Consider the following 22,115-nt stretch of genomic DNA (forward strand, 5'->3'; position numbering starts at 1 on the left):
AACATCAACATTAATTATTATGCACAGAGGGTAGTCTGTTGCTCTGACATATAAAGGGCTGTTGTGCTCATGGGGTCCAGTTCCACCTTTCACTCCATGTACATTTCTGTTGCTTCTTCATCATTCCATAAAATAGAAAAAATAAACAATGAAATTTATAAAAAATTAATCATTTAATGCAAAACTGGAAGCAAATATAGAACTATAAAACATAGATTTGAAACATAGGATTCGAAATGTATATATAAAACACATAGGATTCGAAAAATATAACAGCGTCTGTGTTAGTCTCATGATCATGTCCAATGCAGGTCCAGTAGAAGTACGCTGGAAAGTGTTGCAATCGTCCCCATATGTTCAGCCACAAAAGTTCTAATTTAACATATAAGGCTAGATAAAAAGATTGTGTGGATTCCATGGATGTTATGTATACCAACAAGACACCCTCCTGATTCAGATACCAGTTCTTTAACATGATCAATACAGACATGAAATTCTACTTTCTTAACTCAGTTATTTTTTCACAAGTAGGTTTAAATCTTACAACTTCTGCATTCACCTCATGGGAATGGTGTACATCTAATTTCATTTCATGAAAAAATATTATTATTATTATTATTTTTACAGTAGTCTAGTAATTGTGTCTGATTTTTAATTTCCAACCTATTTTTGGTTCATTTTAAGCCAGCCATATAATATTTTTTTAAACAATAGTTGGGTTAAATAAAGCTGCCCAGCATGTTGGGCAAACATTTAACCCAACCACTAGGTTAAAACAACCCAATCGCTGGGATTGTCCATTTTCAACACAACTTGGATTGTTTTTAACCCAGCATTTTTTGGCAACAATAAGAATCAAAAGGTGAACATTTATTAATAAGCAATTTAATAAACGTTTATTGTTTAATTATTATTCATTAAACTTATTAATAAATGTTTATTTATTAAACATTAATAAATGTTAATTTCCAACATATTTGGATTCATTTTAAGCAAGCAATACAGTAATTTTTAAACAATATTTGAGTTAAATAAATCTCCCAGCAGGTTGGTCAAACATTTAACCCAACGGCTGGGTTAAAACAACTCAATCGCTGGGTTTGTCCATTTTCAACCCAACTTGGGTTGTTTTGAACCCAGCATTTTTCAGAGTGTAAATGGTTAAAACAGTATACTGTATGACATTCTTTCATTACGGGCGACTAATCTAGATTAATCTTTACATCAGCTGTCGAATATGTTTAGAAAAACTGCTTAAGTATATTTCTTAAATCCTTTTATTGTCACCCGCTTTCCCTGTTTGGGGTTCAAGTATTCTCACGTGCTACTGACTCGTCATCTGCCATATAGATTTAAGTTTAAGCTGTGTGTCGAATCACTTATTCTGATGAATGAGTACAAAAAACTCACGCGCACAAACAGCTCTGCGCACGTGAATAATACGGTTTTACACGTCTTTTGGTGCGATTCCAGCAAAATGTATTAACATAACATCCATGTAAGTGCTTAAGAAGAATTTGCACAGTCTGGACCGGGTCGTCTGGACCGGGTTACTTGCATTTGTGCTTGGGTCATGGTTAGCCTACTCTTTGAGAGAATGCCTTCTCTGAGTCTAAACTATAGAGGAAAATTAGTTCAGTTGAAAGTGTAAAAACGGGGACAATTCAATTGCTCTATCACGCTCACGGGCAAACGGATGAATAAAATACATTAAATGGCCTATTTCCTGACTCTCACTCAAATTCCCATGGTGATATTTTAACCCGTGGAAATGTAGCCAACCATATCAAACGCACAGAAGTTGGGCTTGGATTAATAAAAAGCCCTTTGGCGACAGATTTGACACAAATGCTGCTCCTCTTTTCCCAAGCCTGGAGTTCCATGTGCTTTAACAAATCAAGAGGGCCCATACTGAGACACTGGGGTATTCTAGCGACTGTTTGGGAAAGTGATTACCGGGGAAAACCAGAAGGCGCACGTTTGACCCCGCCACTTTCTTTTGTTTAGTTTATTCTTTTCATAAGACACCGTGTTTGCGAATCGTCTGCATTTCGCCCGGCCAATTTTAGCAGGGCGATTTTAACCAGGTTTGATACGGCCGAGCGCTCTCTTTGGCTCCGAAGCCTTAATGCAATTACCTCTGCTCTAATCACATTGCCTGAACAAAGACGTCAAAGTCTTTGCTGAATTTCGGGGGTTCTGGAATGCCCGCAGTGTTGCATGAAAAATCACACAGTCTAAAAGAAGTGCGATAAGTAAAAACAGATGCATGGAGGCTAATGCACTTAGACACGGTTTGGCTTAAAAAAAAAAGGAAAAAAAAAAGTCCCTCATCTGACATAACCTATTTAAACTCGCGAACAAAGCGATAGTAAAACAAATATTTAAGTTGAAAGCCAACTTATGGGGCAGGTGCAACTTTGACACATATAACATATTTCTAATGTCGTTTTTAACCTTCAAAAAAGAAGGTCTATAGGCTCAAATGGCATAATGAACAAGTCAACGAGCAAAGAACATCTGCATTTTTGGTGCCAGTACAACTTTACGACACCATACGGGACCACTGCGTCTCAATCTCCCTGACAGAGTCGCATCCCTCCATGTGCCATAAAACCAAGCCACGGATTCAACTTTTGTCATTGATATTCTGCCCTTTCCCAGCCAAACAATGGCCGCAGCAGGTGGAACGCAGCCCAAATGAGGTTGGCTTCCAAACTCGCGCTCGAACTTTGCTTTTGGTGTCGCTGGAATGCGCGTGAACGAGCGCGCGCTGCCGTTGTAAAGGCACGCGAGCATCTGTCGCCTCGTCTGTCTCATTATCCCTCATTCGATTAGCGCTTTCTCTTTCAAGGCGGGCTGCGTCTCGCTTTCTCAATAGACCCCCGGTCACAAAGGTCTCTGACAATGCACATTGTTATTCATACCGGGCCAAAGAGCAAACTTAGTCCTCTCCCCCCGGTTGGAACGGTACTTTTACTGCTTTATGAGTCGTTGAGCGGGATAACAAGACTCAAGAGCCTGTTTGCTCGCGTGATACATGTAGTGTTCGTTCTTAAGAGCACCATATTGAGCTTCGTGTCGCGGTGAGGGCGACAAATTTATTGCTTTTCTTTAACAGTAGCCCACTATGGTGATCCAGCCCTGCTATAAAACCACAAGTTAGTGTATGTACAGGCTAATTTGTGGAAATGATATGACAGCTGCACTCGAGGGCCACCCTCAGCTACACTGTGTTGCTAATGTTGCCAGTGAGAGTTTATGCTTACAGTGCAGAGAGAGCTTAATACTGTCCATTAATATTTGACTGAAATCAAAGTTTGCATATTGTATGAATGAAAAGCCTTGGGTACATAGTTCCCAAGTCAAAAATCCTTAAGGAGAGTGATACGGATTCCTGCTGAAAATCTATCATCATTTGGAATAAGAGCTAAAGTATGTTCTAATGGGAATATCTGTATAAACTGAAATTCCCACAGGATTTTTGCTCTATTGGAGAGCCTACTGTGAAATCTTTATCAAAACCCCACTTGTATTAGAACAATCTTCCACTGCTACAAAGAAAATTAAATTATATCAGGCACTAAAGGAATCATTTTAATTCTTTTTTTTTTTTTTTTTTTTTTTTTTGATGTTCAAATTTATCATATTGTAAGTGTTTTATATATTATATAAATTTATATAACAAAAAGCATAGCCTTGAGTGCTTTTTTGCAGTTACTACATAAAAATGATAAATGGACATTTTATTGCATTGGTAATCATAATAGTCCTACTGGGAACCATGAGTTCAATATCTAATTTTTCTTGTTTAATACTGTGCACTAAGCCTATACCAGAAAAAAATGTACAGTAGGGCCTACATCTTGTCACTGGGAAAAACCCCTAAAAGCAAGCCTTGAGGAACTAATATGTACTCTTGGGGTTGTGTGTATGATAACACTTTAGTTTAGGGTCCAATTCTCACTATTATCTAGTTGTTTATTAGCATGGATATCACTAGGATATTGGCTGTTTATTAGTGCTTATAAAGCACATATTAATGCCTTTTTCTGCATGACCATATTCTACAGCCCTTAACCCTACCTAATTCCTGAACTGAACAACTACCTTACTAACTGTTATAAGCAGTAATTAGGAGTCTATTGTGACAAAAGTCATAGTTTATAGTTAGTTAATAGTGAGATAATCACTATTAACTCGTAATCATAGGGGAACTACTTTAAGCCGGGGACACACTTAACGATTGTAAGGCCGATTATGAATGTAAATTGATGCATCCAGTCAGAGCCAGTTGCATTCAGTCGGCGATTACAGTCGGTGTTCAAAGTATTTAATCTGCTTCAGTCGAGGGAAACAATCGCTGTGTGTTGAGCACAGTCTTAGAATGTTTTAGCTAGTCGTTAAATGTGTGCCCGGCTTTAAGTGCTGTATAGCACCAAATCTTGGTGCTTCAGTGGTTCTTCACCAGTTCTTTGGGATGACTGAGGTGCTGTATAGCACCGATACTGTATACAGAACCTGTTAAGCCCCTGGCCCCTGGTTCTTCAGCGGTTCTTCAGTGGTTCTATGGGGTGGTTAAGGTGCTGTATAGCACCACTGCCGTACAAAGAAGCTGTTAAGCCCCCTTAAAGGTTCTTTACGAGCCAAAAAAACACTGCTGGTGCTATTTAGCACCATTTTTGTTTAAGAAATAAAATGCGATTTGGCACGTCTTATGGCTTCTACATAGCACCATTTGACAAAGGTGCTGTAGAGCACCTTTAAAGATATGATGCTACATAGCACCAAAAGTGGTTCCCCTATGATTACAAGCCAAGAACCACTTTTAGTGCTATATAGCACTTTTGTTTGGAGTATATATATATATATATATATATATATAGTCACACTTTAGATTAGGGTCTTATATGCCCTTGGGGTAGATAAGGCACAAAGGTGTATCTTTTGAAGGTACTGACCCAATGACAGGCTGTTGTACCACAAAGATTTTTTTTGTGGTATGTTGCAATCTATTAGTATCCTATTAGTATCCTTTAGGATTGAGTCAAAGTAAGTATTTCTTTTCTCTGTTCTTGCAGAAATAGGTTACTCTTAATTCAGATTTTTTTAAACTGAGAGTCAATGTCATGTACCTCCCTAAAGCCATCCACACACACACACTCATGCTGGCAATGAGTAATACCAACCTCTCAGCCCAAGTTCAAGCACCGTCACCCAGGACAAATCACACTGACACTGATGTCTGCTGAGGTGGCTCCTTCTGACTAGTGAGAGAATGAGAAGGAGAGAGGGAAAAAGAAATGCAAGATGGACATAAAGATTATAGCTTATTCTCTAATATGTGTGTGTATATATATATATATATATATATATATATATATATATACAAACCCGATTCCAAAAAAGTTGGGACACTGTACAAATTGTGAATAAAAAAGGAATGCAATAATTTACAAATCTCATAAACTTATATTTTATTCACAATAGAATATAGATAACATATCAAATGTTGAAAGTGAGACATTTTGAAATGTCATGCCAAATATTGGCTCATTTTGGATTTCATGAGAGCTACACATTCCAAAAAAGTTGGGGCAGGTAGCAATAAGAGGCCGGAAAAGTTAAATGTACATATAAGGAACAGCTGGAGGACCAATTTGCAACTTATTAGGTCAATTGGCAACATGATTGGGTATAAAAAGAGCCTCTCAGAGTGGCAGTGTCTCTCAGAAGTCAAGATGGGCAGAGGATCACCAATAGTAGAGCAATATCAGAAAGGAGTTTCTCAGAGAAAAATTGCAAAGAGTTTGAAGTTATCATCATCTACAGTGCATAATATCATCCAAAGTTTTAGGGAATCTGGAACAATCTCTGTGCGTAAGGGTCAAGGCCGGAAAACCGTACTGGATGCCCGTGATTTTTGGGCCCTTAGATGGCACTGCATCACATACAGGAATGCTACTGTAATGGAAATCACAACATGAGCTCAGGAATACTTACAGAAAACATTGTCGGCAAACACAATCCGCCGTGCCATTCGCCGTTGCCGGCTAAAACTCTATAGGTCAAAAAAGAAGCCATATCTAAACATGATCCAGAAGCGCAGGCGTTTTCTCTGGGCCAAGGCTCATTTAAAATGGACTGTGGCAAAGTGGAAAACTGTTCTGTGGTCAGACGAATCAAAATTTGAAGTTCTTTTTGGTAAACTGGGATGCCATGTCATCTGGACTAAAGAGAACAAGGACAACCCAAGTTGTTATCAGCGCTCAGTTCAGAAGCCTGCATCTCTGATAGTATGGGGTTGCATGAATGCGTGTGGCATGGGCAGTTTACACATCTGGAAAGGCACCATCAATGCTGAAAGGTATATCCAAGTTCTAGAACAACATATGGTCCCATCCAGACGTCGTCTCCTCTTTCAGGGAAGACCTTGCATTTTCCAACATGACAATGCCAGACCACATACTGCATCAATTACAACTGCAGCTGCGTAGAAGAAGGATCCGGGTACTGAAATGGCCAGCCTGCAGTCCAGATCTTTCACCCATAGAAAACATTTGGCGCATCATAAAGAGGAAGATGCGACAAAGAAGACCTAAGACAGTTGAGCACCTAGAAGCCTGTATTAGACAAGAATGGGACAACATTCCTATTCCTAAACTTGAGCAACTTGTCTCCTCAGTCCCCAGACGTTTGCAGACTGTTATAAAAAGAAGAGGGGATACCACACAGTGGTAAACATGGCCTTGTCCCAACTTTTTTGAGATGTGTTGATGCCATGAAATTTAAAATCAACTTATTTTTCCCTTAAAATGATACATTTTCTCAGTTTAAACATTTGATATGTCATCTATGTTGTATTCTGAATAAAATATTGAAATTTGAAACTTCCACATCATTGCATTCCTTTTTTATTCACAATTTGTACAGTGTCCCAACTTTTTTGGAATCGGGTTTGTATATATTATTATTATTATTATACACACACACATTAGCATCATAAAACACAGTCATCTTTTACTCAAACCTGTAGTTTTCTTTCGTCTGAGGAAAACAAATAAAGACACTTTGAAATATGTCAGTTTTTTTCCGTACAGTTAAAGTCAATGTTGTTTTTGAGATTTTAAAAATAATCTTTAAAATATCTTTTGGAACGACATAAGGGTGAATAAATATTGACAGAATTAAAAATTTTTGAATAACCTATTCCTTAAATAACAAGTATATTAAAAAAAATATGTGTGATTAATGATGAACATGATGCTTCAGTTCCCTGACTGGACTCCATTCTTAATGACTGACAGCTCATTTTTGGAGCAGTGATCACCATGGAAACAAATCAGACAACCATAAATGGGATACACGTTGATGGAGTTGTTGCAGTAATGTTTTAATGAAGGTATCAGAATGCAGATGGTATTAGTGCCAACATGTGCAGCAGCAGTTGTAAATGGGTCAGTGCCAGAGCTTGGCAGGCAGATGAGCTAAGTAGAGGAAAACAGTGTTTTAAAACGTATTCTTAATTGTTTTATGCTTCCTTGACACACATTTCAGTGGGCAATCCCCTAGTTAGCCCACAGCATGTATAAAACGCCTCCAAATAAAGCTGTTTTCTCAGGACTGTGTCAATATATAAAGTAATACATCTTTTACAGTCGTGTTAATGGCAGCCGAGGCCTTTATAAGGGTTTAGGTCTCAGTAGACTGTCATGTTACATGATTGGAAAAATGTTCTGCCTTTAACAGTCTTTTAAACAAATGAACCACAGATTTTTTAGGTTTGTAATTTCTGGTGACTGTCTGTTTTTCATTACCGCCTATATTCCACCGGGGAGACGTGAGCGGCCAAAAACGTGAGTTTTGAAACTACAGCACATGCTAGCCGAAGGCGTTCCAGCAGAGGTAGTTAAACAGCGGGGGCCCGCACTCTTCTGTGTTTCCCGTGTGAGCAAAGGTTCATGGGTTACATGTATCAGGCGGTCTGTGTATTCCGAAGTTTGTTAGAGGCCAGATTTACGGCTGTGGGTAAAGGAATGGAGAGCAGCTCGGCAGCGGAGAAGTGGGGCTCCTCCGGGTAAATTTGGTTTAGGGGTCCCTAGGTGGCTTGGACAAGAGACAGAGACTTTATCATCCAGCTGCTGCACATGTTTCTGTTTTTAGATCTTGTCCATGTGTGGGCTGTGCAGTGTGGGTGTAGGACATTACAGTGGGAGTCAGGGTAGACAGCATATTTAATTTGATGTGAATTAAAACAACGGATAGAAGTACTGTCTGTTCAATATTTTGTAATATCTTGAGGTCCTAAGTCAAGTTCACTAAAGGCCCTGTTTACACCTGGTATTAAGATGTGTTTTGGTCAATCGGATCACAAGTGGACGAGGGAGACGCATTCCCATTTACACCTGGTGTTTAATCTGTCTCTTTTGTCCACTTTCGATCACTTCTGTCCTGATTTCTTCGAGTAGAGGGTCTATGGGTGGGTAAATGTATGGGCTTTTTAGATCTAATGGATGCAATAAGCTCACACAATTTATAAACGCGACCAGAGAGGATGGAAAAACACACAAAGAGCAGCAGCTTTTGTTTGCTGCAAGACCACGGCAAACACGGTGAGTGGGATAGAAATCAGGAATGGTGAGAGAACATTGTGCTTGGTACATTTTTCATCTTCAAACCAAACTTGGGTCTTCAGCCGACAAAGTTTAAATCCTGTCTGGCTAGCGCGCTTCCCATAATGTTTCCGTGTTGGGTCAGTAGGCCATCTTATGTGGCTGTTCCAACGCAGTCGACCACATGAGCATCTACACTATGAAAGCAATCCCGTTGGATGCGTTTTCGACTACCTCTGGAAGTGGTTGAAAGTGGACAAGCTCGAAACGTTTTAGACCCTGTTTACACCTGTATTTAGCGTTGTCCACTTGTGATTCAATCAATCAAAAAGCATCTTAATACCGGGTGTAAACAGGCCAAGAACACCCTGGCTCATGAATATTAATGAAGCAGTAGTTGTAACTGATTGGCTGAAAAACAAATGGGCAATAGCCATATTATCACATACAGATTTCTTGTTCATTCATTTAGCAGACTCTCATTGCATTACAATACAAGTTGCTGCAACTTGTGTCTTGACATGGCTATTTATTTTTCTTTGCACTGCAGCCAAGCAAAATATGGTGGTAGACAAAGTTAAAGTGCACCTATTATGCTTTTTCTTATTACCTTTCATGCAGTGTGTAATAACTGTTTGTGAATGTAAAAGGTCTGCAAAGTTTCAAAGACCAAAGTGCATAAGAAATAAAGTTGTCTCCTAAAAGAAATAATTGATTTTGAACTACTGAAACGAGTCATCAGCAATTCCAGTCTCACTTCTCGTTACAAACCTACCTAAGTTTGTAACAAATTTGAATGCCAGCCTTTGCTCTTCATTGGCTGCCCACGAACAATGTCTACTTTTATCCACCCTTAAACACTGTAGTTGTAGCTAAGGCCTGGAAGAGTTGGTTTGTGTTGTTGACTTGTTGAGAAGATGCTGTTTTCAGCGCTGCGAATCCACTTTGCATGCACTTCAAAAGGATGAGGACTTGGGCTCAAAACGGCAAACCGACGCCATTATTACTGTTCATATCACTGTTTATACAAATGCTGAAGAAGCCTCCAGAGCTTTCGTTTCCGACATGCGCTGTAAGTATTAAATCACAACAGACTGGGCCATCTGACCAATCAGAGCAGAGTAGGCTCTTGGAAAGGAGGGGTTTCATTTATCGAGCTGTTTCAGACACTGTAAGAAAAGAGGTAATGTGTAATGTATATTATGAGAAAATTAAAGTTTTTTTTATTTTTTTATTGTTATCTTGGATTCATTATAACCTATTGTTGGAGACCTCCAAAACAACATTAGAAACCTTTAAATAGCATAATAGGGGCACTTTAAAAAGCGTTCCTTGTCTTACTGTGGACAATACATCAATGCACATTATTACAATTAATGAATAAAAATAAATAAATAAAAAATTAAATAAAAACTTGTTCCTCCTCTGAAATTATATTCTTTTTCAACTGATACCACACACATCATATTTCAACCCCTTCCTTTCAACCGCGTGTCATTAATAATCAAATCAATTCCCAGTGGATACAATCAAGCCCTATCCTACATGTTTGTGTCTTGTTTCACTAGGAATTCTCACACATTCGAAAATAAAATGAGCTAACATAATTTCATATTGACTCTAAGGGATTTAAGCCAGCTATAGATACAGTTCTTTAATATACTGTTTAAAATGAATAATTCTCCCTCAATAATAACCCATTCCTCCAGATGTCGAGAATAATTCCATTATTTAGTCTGATGTGTAATTTGTAGATATCTTAGTTTGAATCAGCGGTTGATTGGTTGAGATATGCTTGGCACAGTTCTTATTCATTAGCAGGATGTTTTTTCTTTCCAATACCAACAAACTAAACAGATAATCACCTGAGGCATTAAGACACAACTGCATAATGAGTCTCTTTTTAAATGTGCATCATACAGTAAACATGACCTGAGGGTCAAATACGCTTTGCTGAAATACTGTGTACATGAAATTTCTATATATTATGAAAACAAAATCACCACCAAAATAATATTTCCGTGACCCACAGAGAAGTATCTCAACGCATAATGTTTCTTATAAACAAAAGTTACATTATAGGCAACCTGCATCTAACATGACCTCATTAACGTCGGAGAATATCAAACAGTATTTCACTGTGCATAAACTACAACATTCCTTAAAAGCTATGAAAGTTAAGAAACTGAATGTGTAGCCCATGAAAACACTGATCATTTTCAATTTTAATTGCATGCAATCATATGTGCCTCAGTGACAGTTCTCTTGGAAAAACTGCATCCAAATGTCAGCATATCCAATGCAGATGTGGATAAAAATGGCAAGCGTTGAAATGTGCATCATTTACATCAAAATGCTTGGCAGAGGAACATAAACAAATCTTAAGCAGCCAGAACGGCACAGAGAGAACATGCATGTGAGACCACAGCAGCCTATGTGATGATCTGCAGCGACTGAAGGAGCTTCACTTGAATCACGGCTCTTACATCAGGTCCAACTAAACGTTTTATTCTGAATCGCTATGAGCCTACTGCCAAACCCGATCCAAAGGCAACAATTTTGGGAAACATGCATCTTTGATCTATTAAAACAAGCTCTTCCTCTTTTGTGTCTCTTCTTCTGGGGTGGTATATGGATCTCTCCTCATCTCGTTATCCATGGTGAAAAGAGAACAGTGATCAGAGCCCCCTTCTGCTCCATTGAGATTGGCATGCTAGATGTTGAATAACAAAGGGGATGAAAACAAAACACGGCGAGGAAGAAAACAAGAAGTCTCAAACAAACCTTTCACACATATGAGGACCAGTAAACCTGAAAGGCAAAGAAAAGGAATATTGTTAGTATTAGGTAATACTGGAGCAATCTTTCAAAATAACTGTGTAGCTACAATATTAATGGCACAAATAACTATTTTGCTTCAAAACACAGATTTTACATTAGACATCAAGCGGCGACTCAACACTGTATGAAATATGTTTAGCACACCTGTTGACCAAGTTGACCAAATGTCCTTATTTTTAAATTGCTTTGGTTCGGTTCTTTGAATGAGCATTTTGGTCCCCCAAAACAATAAGATCAGACTAAACTTGCAGTTGGTACTTCCGGTGGAGAGAAAGTTGGCTTGCAATGCTCTGAATTTCTTTTGTATCTGTGAGACTTGGCACCAGCCAAATGACTTTATAAACTTAAATATGAGTGCTCCACCGGGATATACATAGAGTAGATAGCAGTGACTTGTGTATTAGTGATCATAAGCTTCTCACTTTTAATTTAAATGTTCCATTTTTAAGATGTGCTCACAAAAAAAAGAGTCATTAGTTTTAGAAATGTCAAGAATGTTAACTCTCATGTCAGATATCAGAGCACTCTACAGTTGAAACTGTTGATCACTATAATTATATTTTGTCATCTGCTTTGAACGTGTTAGCCCCTAGGAGAGAATGTGTTGTTTCATTTATTAAATTATCTCCTTGGTACACTACTGAGCTCAGGGCTCTTAAGGTGAAAAGTAGGCAGCTTGAACGCCAGTACAAGAAATCAGGTTTAACTGTTCATAAGCTCATGTATGATGAACATTGAGTCAATATGCTTAAACACTTAAAGCAGCAAGAACAAAGTACTACTCGTCTATCATTAGTGATAGTGCTGCAAACCCCAACAAGATTTATAAGACGATCAACAGTATTCTTGCACTAATTAAGCCACCAATTTGTTCCTCTGTGCAGGAGTGTAAAAAGTTTCTTAGTTTCTTTATGGAAAAAAACTGAAAACATCTATAAGTCTATCAGTTCGGTCCCTTGCTCTGCAGTTCCTGAGACCTATCTACTTAGTTTTCCTGAAACTGCATTCTCCAGCTTTAACACTATTGACTGTATTTTGAAATTAGTGATGGCAATGAATACAACTACATGTACTCTCGACCCAATACCAACATCTGTTCTTAAGAGGTGTCTCTCTTTAATTAGTCCCCTCATTTTGAATATTGTGAACACCTCCCTTACTACTGGTAAATTACAGACCTATCTCAAATCTACCCTTTCATGCTAAGGTTTTGGAACGTGTTGTTGTGGCACAACTCGACTCACACTTGTCTTCCAAGAAGCTTTTTGAACCTTTTCCGTCTGGGTTTAGAAAGGGACACAGTACAGAGACAGCCTTGGTTTGAGTTATGAATGACCTGCTTGTCTCAGCTGACTCTGGAGCCTCTACCATCTTGGTCTTATTAGATCTTAGTGCAGCATTTGACACAGTGTGCCATTCTATCCTGCTAAATAGGCTGGAGAGATGGCTTGCTATCACTGGTACTGTGCTTAATTGGTTTAAATCTTACCTCACTGATCGTTCCCAGTGGTGTTCCACAGGGATCTGTCCTGGGTCCCATATTGTTTAGTGTTTATATGCTTCCTTTGGGGCAAATCATTAGGAAATATGGTTTGGGGTATCACTTTTATGCTGATGATACCCAAATTTACATCAGCTCCAAGTCTGATCCTACTGTCACCTCTACAATTCTTTCAGAGTGTGCAGGAAATAAAAACGTGGATGCACTATAATTTTTTTTAAAACTGAATTGTTCTAAGACAGAGGTTCTACTTATTGGCACACCAGTGGCTATTCACAAAGGTAGCAATTTTAACTTGATTGTGGATGATAGTGTCGTATTTTCATCTCAAGCTCGTAACCTTGGTGTGATTTTTGACACTGACACTAGACTCACATATTAAGAGTATTGCAAAATCTGCATTCCATCATCTAAGAAACATTGCAAGAATTAGGCCTTTCCTCACTCCGCCTGATGTTGAAATGCTTATTCATGCATTTGTAACTTCCAGGATTGACTTTTGTAATCCACTATTTGTTGGTTTACCTGCTAAATCAATCAAATGGCTGCATATCCAGAATTCAGCAGCACGTGTTCTTACATATACTTCATCACATCAGCACATCACAGGTGTGCTTTATAGTTTGCATTGGCTTCCTGTTCAGTCGCATATTGTACTCTAACACTAACATACAAAGCTATGCATGGAATAGCTCCTTCTTATATCTGTGACTTAGTCACACTGTACATGCCTTCTCAATCCCTTCGGTCAGTGGATTCTCTTCCCTATGGGGGAGAGAGCTTTCTCTGTCGCTCCACCCAGGTTATGGAATGCACTTTCTCTTACTGTTAGAGATGCTCCCACATTAGCCAGTTTCAAGAAGCTGTTAAAAACTCATCTTTTTAAAATTCCTTATATAGATTGTCATGATTAGTAATCTGTTGTGTTGTACTGTAATGATTATTTTATGATTTATAGTTTATTTGTATTGCATTATTTTTGTATTTCTGTATTTTATTTGTTTTTATTTGTTATTGTTTGTAGCGATTTGGGTTTTAGAAAAGTGCATTATAAATAATTTTATTATTATTATTATTGTTAAAATGGATGAGTTGATTCTCAGTGAAACTGTGCTACTCTTCACAACTTCTAAGCCTTCTTTCATCGTGTGAGCCATCACATGCAAAATGGTCCATTTAATTATTAAAATCTGTCAGACAAATATATTACATAAATATGACATGGACGTTTGTGATGTCTGCTAAACTGGCAAATGTGTATGCGTATATACTACAGTATTGAATTTTGACAAGTAAACTTTTACCTTCAATTGAAATCTGTATCTAAAAAGCTCAATGTGATAACATTCTTGTATAGTATACTAAGCAGTCAGAGTCAACAAAAAAGTGAAAGATTTTTTTTAACAGGGTTGACTCCCATGGTGGGAGGAAAAAACAAAACAAAACATATTTTCACCAGCATGGCTCACATAATGACAAAATATCTTTTCATTTTGGTAGCATTGGCCAATTTATTGACACAAACAGGTTTTGAAGCATAAACTAAATGTTATGGGTGACTTACATTTTTGTAGACATGCAACAGAATTGTTATGTCCCATACAACAGTTGTGACAATTGCACTCAGTTTAGAGAACGCTAAGAAAAACAATAGCCAAAATGCAGTTTGGTGTCTAACTGCATAGACACCAAAATGTGCTAAAAGTCTCATGAATTTTGATGGATTCATTCCCACGACAGCCCATAATCACATTATGGTCAAATTATTGCCATTTAGCATTAGATTCTGTTTCTGAAGGCCTTAATAGTGCTAATATTCCCTCTTCCAGCTCTCGTTCACAAAGTTCCACTATCACCATTTCTCAACTGTACGTTTCCAATCAGTCTGGAACACACAGGGCTAGAGCTGATAAGATACAGGCGATAAGACTCCATTTTGTTATCTCCACCTCCCCCCACGTTCTCCTGCCCTATTTGCCCACACCGCCTTACTGATTGATGAATGGCAGCTAGCATGGACAGATGCTAGCAGCTGATAGCGCTTCCATCACAGGCATGGCTGAACTCTCTCTACCTGAAGATGTTTCACAGAGATAGCATATGGAGGTGTTGGGCTATGATAGAGCTTGTAGTCTCTATTGTAGTTTCAGTGAAACACACATGCTAACAGATGTTAGCAGACTGATAGTATTAGCATCACTGTTGTCTAACAGCTGCTGATGAATTGGGGCAGAAGTGAGCTACTGTTAGCACTGGCACGGACATGCTTACTTCAGCACTCTCAAAACTAGCTGCATTCAATTGCAAGAAAGTCTTACTGTGAGATATAAAGTTGCAAGATTACTACAGTTATTTTTATTACTGTTAGACTAATGTGAAAACAGTAGTGGCCAAAAGTGATGTCCGGAGGGGATATTTGCTGTTAATGACACTTTAGCCTTAATTAAATAATAATACTATGAGGAGCATGATATACATTAGAAGAATTCACTACACTTGGCTAAAATGACAATTATTTGGCAAGAAAGGCAATCTCCAGCATATCATGGAATATGGGTTTTACAGTACTATGCAGAAAAAGCATAGAAAAACAAAAAGCTCACAGAAAATAAAGCATTCATTGACTACAATGTAATAAGTTATTAATATTTTGTTGGTTCTCTCTTGTTTTTGATTACAGCAGCCATTTTTTTCAATACCCACATTCCTGGGTATTGACTCACTAAACTTTGCACATGCGTCATGCTCAACTTCTTTCCAATCCTCCTTAAGTTCTTCCCAAAGTTGAGCTTCATTGGAAGACCTGCATGACTTCTCACAATTCAGGTTTATAATTTCCCAATGATTTTCAATGCCTTTAAAGGGAAAGTTCAACCAAAAATACATAATTTACTCAACTTGAGGGTGAGTAAATGATGACAATTTTCATTTGCAATTTTCATGCAACTTTATTGCATTCGTGGTGTGTTTGGGATTATTATCATGTTGGAAAATACACATTTGCTCTCCAAACAGATCTTGGCTACATTGTGGTCAGCAGGATTCCCAAGTATTGGTCCATTTTCAAAGTGCCAGCAACTTTGTAGATCCTTCCAACACCTGCTGCAAACAAGCGTTCCTAATACCATTATGTAAATGGATCCATGCATGCATCTGGTATTAAAACACTCCAGTCGTTTCCTATGAACATACCTGACACCATCCAATGCTAGGTTGTTAAATTTTGACTTGTCAGACTGCAGAACACGGCTCCAATCTTTCACACTCCAGTCCTTCTGTTTGGCAAATGCAAGGTGTTCTTTGCAGTTGATGAAACTAATAAATGGTTTCTTTACTGGTACACAACCTCTCAATCCAGCCTCTTGTAGCTGTTGGCTTAGAGTTCAAGATGAAATTGGAGGCTCCTCAGAATTGCACGTCTCATCCAGGTCTTTAGAAGCTGTTTTAATTTGGTCCCACATTCAGGTCATTTTCATCCTTCTGTCAAAATGCTCACTAGTCTCACTGTGCTTTGAAATAATACTGTGGAAACTGTGACTATTCACAATATCCAAACCGATTGACCAAATTTTGCCATTTTAACAATATCCTCGTGGATGCAAAGGACGGCTTCTTTGCAACCATGCTCCAGCTGGCCATTTTCACTAAAACTAAAATAACATCTAATAATATAGCATACCAGCCACATGGTGATTTATTGAATTATAGGCTGGGAAAAATGAGTGCAAGCTTGGTATGACCAGTTGGTTAAAAATGATGTCCGCACAATTCGGTGTTTCATTGCATCATGACAAATGATACAATTGAAACATGAAATGCGTACATTAATATATATGTTTGTTTATTCATTTATTTATTAAAATGGACAGTAGAAAATGGACTGTAGACAGACAGACAAAACACTAGATAGAATGTTACATTATTCCAGAAAGACCAAATATTTAAAATAATGAGTGATTAAAAATTAAACATGATTAGACACCATGTGTCTGCTGCGGTGCAAGGGTCACATCTCCTCAGTGTCAGTGTGTTTGATGACCTCCAGGCTTTGGAACGCTTTACACAAACAAAATCCTTTCACAGGTCTGAGTGGAGAAAGGAGAGAGGAGAGGGACAAAGACAGATAATAGCAGCCTTTTCCCTCTCATTTTTTTTCTCTTCCTCTGTGGGGGGTAAAGATCTTTCAGTCTAGCTTGTTGGAGTGCTGAGAGAGAGAGAGAGAGAGAGTGATTAGAGAAACCCACCGTTAATTAAAACGAAATAGAAAAGAAAGAGTGAAATTAAACCTGCTGCGATGAATACTCCATTAACTATGAAAAGTGACTGAGGGGGGAGAAAAAGAGAAAAAAAGATGCTGTGAAACAGACAGTCAATTTTCACATCTAGAAGGGCACTGTGACCCGGTGTTTTTTCACCCAACTTGTGGAAAATCGAAGTTGCAAATTAGTCCTTAAGAACAGAAATAAGCTGTTCTCCGCGGTGGAGTGTTAATGCTGTGACATGGTGAGCAGGTTGCTGTTAATTCTTTTGCCCCCTAATTACATCATTTGCTTGTGTTTTGGAGGACATAATAAGAAGCTACTATCTATCTAACTATCTATCTATCTATCTATCTATCTATCTACTTACTCACTCACTCACCCATTCATTCGCTCACTTACCCACCCATTCATCCATCCACCCACCCATCCATCTATCCAACATCCATCCATTCACTCACTTACACACCCACCCACCCATCCACTCACTTACCAACCCACCCGTCCATCCATCCAACATCCATCCATTCACTCACCTACCCACCCATCTATCTATCTATCTATCTATCTATCTATCTATCTATCTATCTATCTATCTATCTATCTATCTATCTATCTACTCACCCATCCATTCACTCACTTAGCCACCCACCCATCCATCCATCCATTCACTCACTTAGCCACCCACCCACCTATCTATCCATCCATCCATCCACTCTAACTATCCGCAGGGAATTAACTTTGACTCAAGGAAAATTGAAAATGAGATTGAATTAGAAAAATCTAAATCTACATTTCATTTTAAATCTGTTAGTGAGGTAAAATTAGATGATCACACACTTGACAGTAGTTGTCTGTTGAATATTGAGTTTCTCTGCGTCTAGAGATCAGGCCTCACCACGGTCCACTAACCTTGGAGCTATATTGCATATATCTGGCATCATCTCTTTGACATCCAAACAAACGCTTGAACAAATATTCCTACATATCAGGTAAACACTTGTTTTAGTTAGACAGTATAAAAGATTCATATCGTTAAAGCTCAAGAAGAAAACCTTTAATAAATTATGACAATTTAAAGGTAAAAACACTAAGAAGTTAATAGCTAGCCATGTACCAATCCTTCTGCTAACCCAAGATAAACGGAAGCATTGCTTTACCTAAATATGTTGTTCTACCTAAATGTATTGAACCATGTTTTTTCTCAACATCACACAGATCTCATCAGCAGGGTTTGATCTCTGTGTTTTCCATCTCTTTCTCTCTCTCTCTCTCTGTGCTGTCTCACAGCTACTTCCTCTTGCTTTCATCTGTGGCGCTGTCAGGAGACTGCTGCAATAGCTACATGTGTGTTGCGTTTAGCACCCTCATTAACCACACTTTTGTTTTGCCGCACCGTGTTCAGACTTTACACTTTTGAGAGAAACACAAAATAACAATGGAGGGGGCACAACATTCTTTGAGGGATTAAATCTTTTCTCACCTCTCAATTCACCGCCATCGGCTGAGCCAGAAATAAGGGATCATACAGACATAGAGAGGAAGGAATATATGGAGAGCTGTAGCACGGTGCTGTTTGATCTGATGAGAGCTGATGGAAATGGGTCAGGATGGGTAGTCATGTAGGGCTGCGTGTCTTTTTGCCCTCCGGTGTGTGAATGACCTGTTGGGGCTCGGTGCACAGGTTTCACACCCTTAGGGTGAGCACAAACTCCTACTATCTGTCAAATGCAGTCAGATGCCCAGCCATGCAAGAAAGCACAAATGTATGTTGTATGAAACAGCAACATCACTATCACACGTGTGGGGGGGGGTATCACACACATTAATCTTGAGTACCTATAGAATAGTATAGCATCCTTCATATCGCAGAAAAGTCTTTAGTTTTATCATATTTATAATAGATACATACGCTGTACCGAGTCTTTCTGAAAACAGCCGAGCGCCTGGAGAGGTGCCGTGTGAGCGGAGCTAAAGAGCGACGAACACACGCAGCTTTTGCGTAGTGATCGTCTGCAAGCTATCAATGGTCAGCTAAACAACTGTATTTAAACACACACAATACACCATCGCATTATCCATGGATAACTTTTGAATCACTATAATGAATATAGTGTATAGTGAATGATGAATAATGAATTTATGAATTCACTACGTTCGTGTTGTTTACATTATATGCACTTAGGCGCCTATTGTCAACAAAACAGACATTTGATGCAGTTTTACTCACCACCTGCGGTTCCGACTCATGACTGGGATCATTACCGCTGTGACCGCTCCATCTTTCAGTTTCAAACAATCTGTAAATCCAGCGTAAAAACTGGGCCTTGTTTATAAACCCATAAGCGCTGATCCTGAGGACTTGAGCAGCCACGGAAAAACACGAGATATTCTCCATTCATTTTAACCAATAAAAAAGTGATTGCAACTATCAGTTTCTATGTTTGTTTTAATAACAAATATCGAGAGTGCATCAATGTAATGTGTGAGCACAAATCTCTCAGCTCCACTGAACACTGGGTTCTTTGGGAAGCAAGGTTATCTTTCCCTCACAACCAAAAACACACTTTTTTGGTGACATTGTTGATTGGTGACATTGGTGACATTGTTGTCAATCTTTCTTGAGCAGGGCTGCCGATAACTTCCATAAACCCGAACGAAGCACGTTGATGGGCGTGCTCTTGCTCTCTCGCTCTGGTCAACGTGTGCGTGCGCACTGTTCCGGGAGAAGCGCCCGTACAAGGAATTCCGATCTTCCTGATGTCACACAGGCACATACTCGAAAAAAAGATCCCGAAATTTAAGAGGATTTGGAAGAGTATTTTTGGCACAGAAATACTCCATCATACATCCAACTCGTGTTTTGAAACTTTGGCCATGTTTAGCATGAGAATCCAACTCTTTAACAGTGTAAATAAGTCAGAATGCATGAAATAGCATTATACCCCCCCTTTAATGTTAAGTGGGAGACTTAGTAGTGTTTAATGTTTTGCTATACTAATTTAGAAGAGTTTCTGTTATGTTGGGTTTTTTAGGGGGTTACCATCATGGTGACAAGTGGAGCATGAGCTTGGTTTAAGAACAGATATATGTAAATGTATGTTAAATTATATTGCTGTATTCATTAGTAATTACTAGAATTAGCCAGTTAAAGCTAGCCAAGTTTCCATTATTAAAAATATTTAAGTTGAGATTACATGATACTTTAGGTTAAACATATGAATTAGCTTACTCAAATTTTCAAGTTAAGAGCAATTAAAATGTAGGAGTACAGCAATAATGTATGAGCCATTTCTGCTTACTTAAACTTTGAATTTCTTAACTTAAAAATTTTGATGTAACCGATTACCTCAATTTTTTTGAGTTTTGCTAACTTATTCAGGTTTACAGTGTGCAGTAAAAACCAATCATATGGTATTTCCATATTGATATTGATTTAGTGGGAGAGTGAGTTGTAAACTTGGTAAAGTCTCTGAATGACTGAATTAATCTGATTGAAACTGCTAACTCACATGGGCTGTGTTTAACTCTACTTTTAGACATACATTCGCGAAATTCCCTAAGCACTTCCCCTCGGGGGAATCCCTGCCACCATTTTGAAGTGCGTTCAACTTTGTCAAGTGGTCGAGGGAAGTTTATTTGGACAGACAGTCTATTCATATGTACACTTCAGGCAGTTCCATAGTCAACAATGCAACCCGATTGTGATGTTACAGCAGCAACTCGCAGTGCTCACACTTAATTTACCCACACACCCTACATGAGTCAAATGATGGAGGGAAAAGTATTTTACTGCTGTAAGTTAGGTTAATTAAACAGTTTAGGAGAGTTATGCTGAGATAAAACAGCATGGCTCCATAGCAGATTCCAAGTGATCAAGGGCTTAGGTCATTCCATTTAAACCCATTGCAAGAGTTCTGCCAGTAGTGGGTACTCGTGCAACGTAAGCAATGTTGTACATCTGAGTGAACGAGAAGGAGGAAATTTAGCAAGGGAAGGGCATAAAAAAGTGAACTTAAAGGCACAATATGAACAATTTTTGGATTAAAATATCCAAAAACCACTAGAACAATGCTATATATTTTGTTGACTTGTCTACTTACATTATCCCAAATGATTCCAAATCCAGAAATATCTGCAATTTTAACCAGTGTAACGGCCATGTCATTGCGTCGTCTGTCAATGATGTCATATCCGACGTACCCTTGATAAAAGCTCCTGAGCTCCTCCATGGGACTTGAGACCAGTGTGTCGCACAAGTGTCTCTCATTAGCATTCGCGCCACCGGCCTCGTTCCGCTCCCATGGCTCTCGGTCCCACCCTGCTTTATATCACAGTAACGTTAATAAAACGTTAATGCGTTAGCTCATCCGTGAACATGATTTATGTCCCATGGATTGCTTTCCTTTAGCTGTGGAGGTGAAGACGACAACTTCCATGATCCCAAGTTCATTCACGGCATCATCAAACTACACCTTTGTTATTGTTTTGTATAAGCGATCTCTAGCAGCGAAACTTACATACTTTGCCTTTAAATGCAGCCAAGTGAATTAAGTGATTTTTTTTTCAAGTGACTCATCAAAAAGAACCAGTCATTTCTTCATGTATCGGGCACCACAGCTCTTGTTATGTTCCTTGTTGAGTGTAGAAAATACTGGCACACATTCCAAAGAGATGATAACTAATGAAATCGCAAAAGACACTAGATTTTACAATATTTTTGCAAATTTCACTTGTTTTTTTTTTTGCACCATTTTAGTCACATTATGCATTTTAAATAAGAATTCAAAACCGATTATTTGTTTGAAATATTCAAGCAGCTCATTAGGGAGTTTGATTAGTGTGTGTGATAATGAAGCTAAAAATTCAAGCTTCAATTCTCCCTACCTTCTCTTTCCCCCA

General features: G+C 38.5%; 1 long non-coding RNA gene across 2 annotated transcripts in view; it reads right to left on the reverse strand.

Moving 5' to 3' along the window:
- Positions 1-14,484: 14,484 nt before the first annotated feature.
- LOC127520617 (uncharacterized) overlaps positions 14,485-22,115 on the reverse strand; it is an 83,837-nt gene continuing 76,206 nt past the window's right edge. For both annotated transcript variants that reach the window (XR_007932166.1, XR_007932165.1), the window contains exon 3: positions 14,485-17,158. This is a non-coding gene — a long non-coding RNA (uncharacterized LOC127520617). The remainder of the gene's footprint in view (positions 17,159-22,115) is intronic.

This window comes from Ctenopharyngodon idella, chromosome 1 (genome assembly GCF_019924925.1).
Source record: "Ctenopharyngodon idella isolate HZGC_01 chromosome 1, HZGC01, whole genome shotgun sequence".
In the NCBI taxonomy this organism is placed as follows: domain Eukaryota; kingdom Metazoa; phylum Chordata; class Actinopteri; order Cypriniformes; family Xenocyprididae; genus Ctenopharyngodon; species Ctenopharyngodon idella.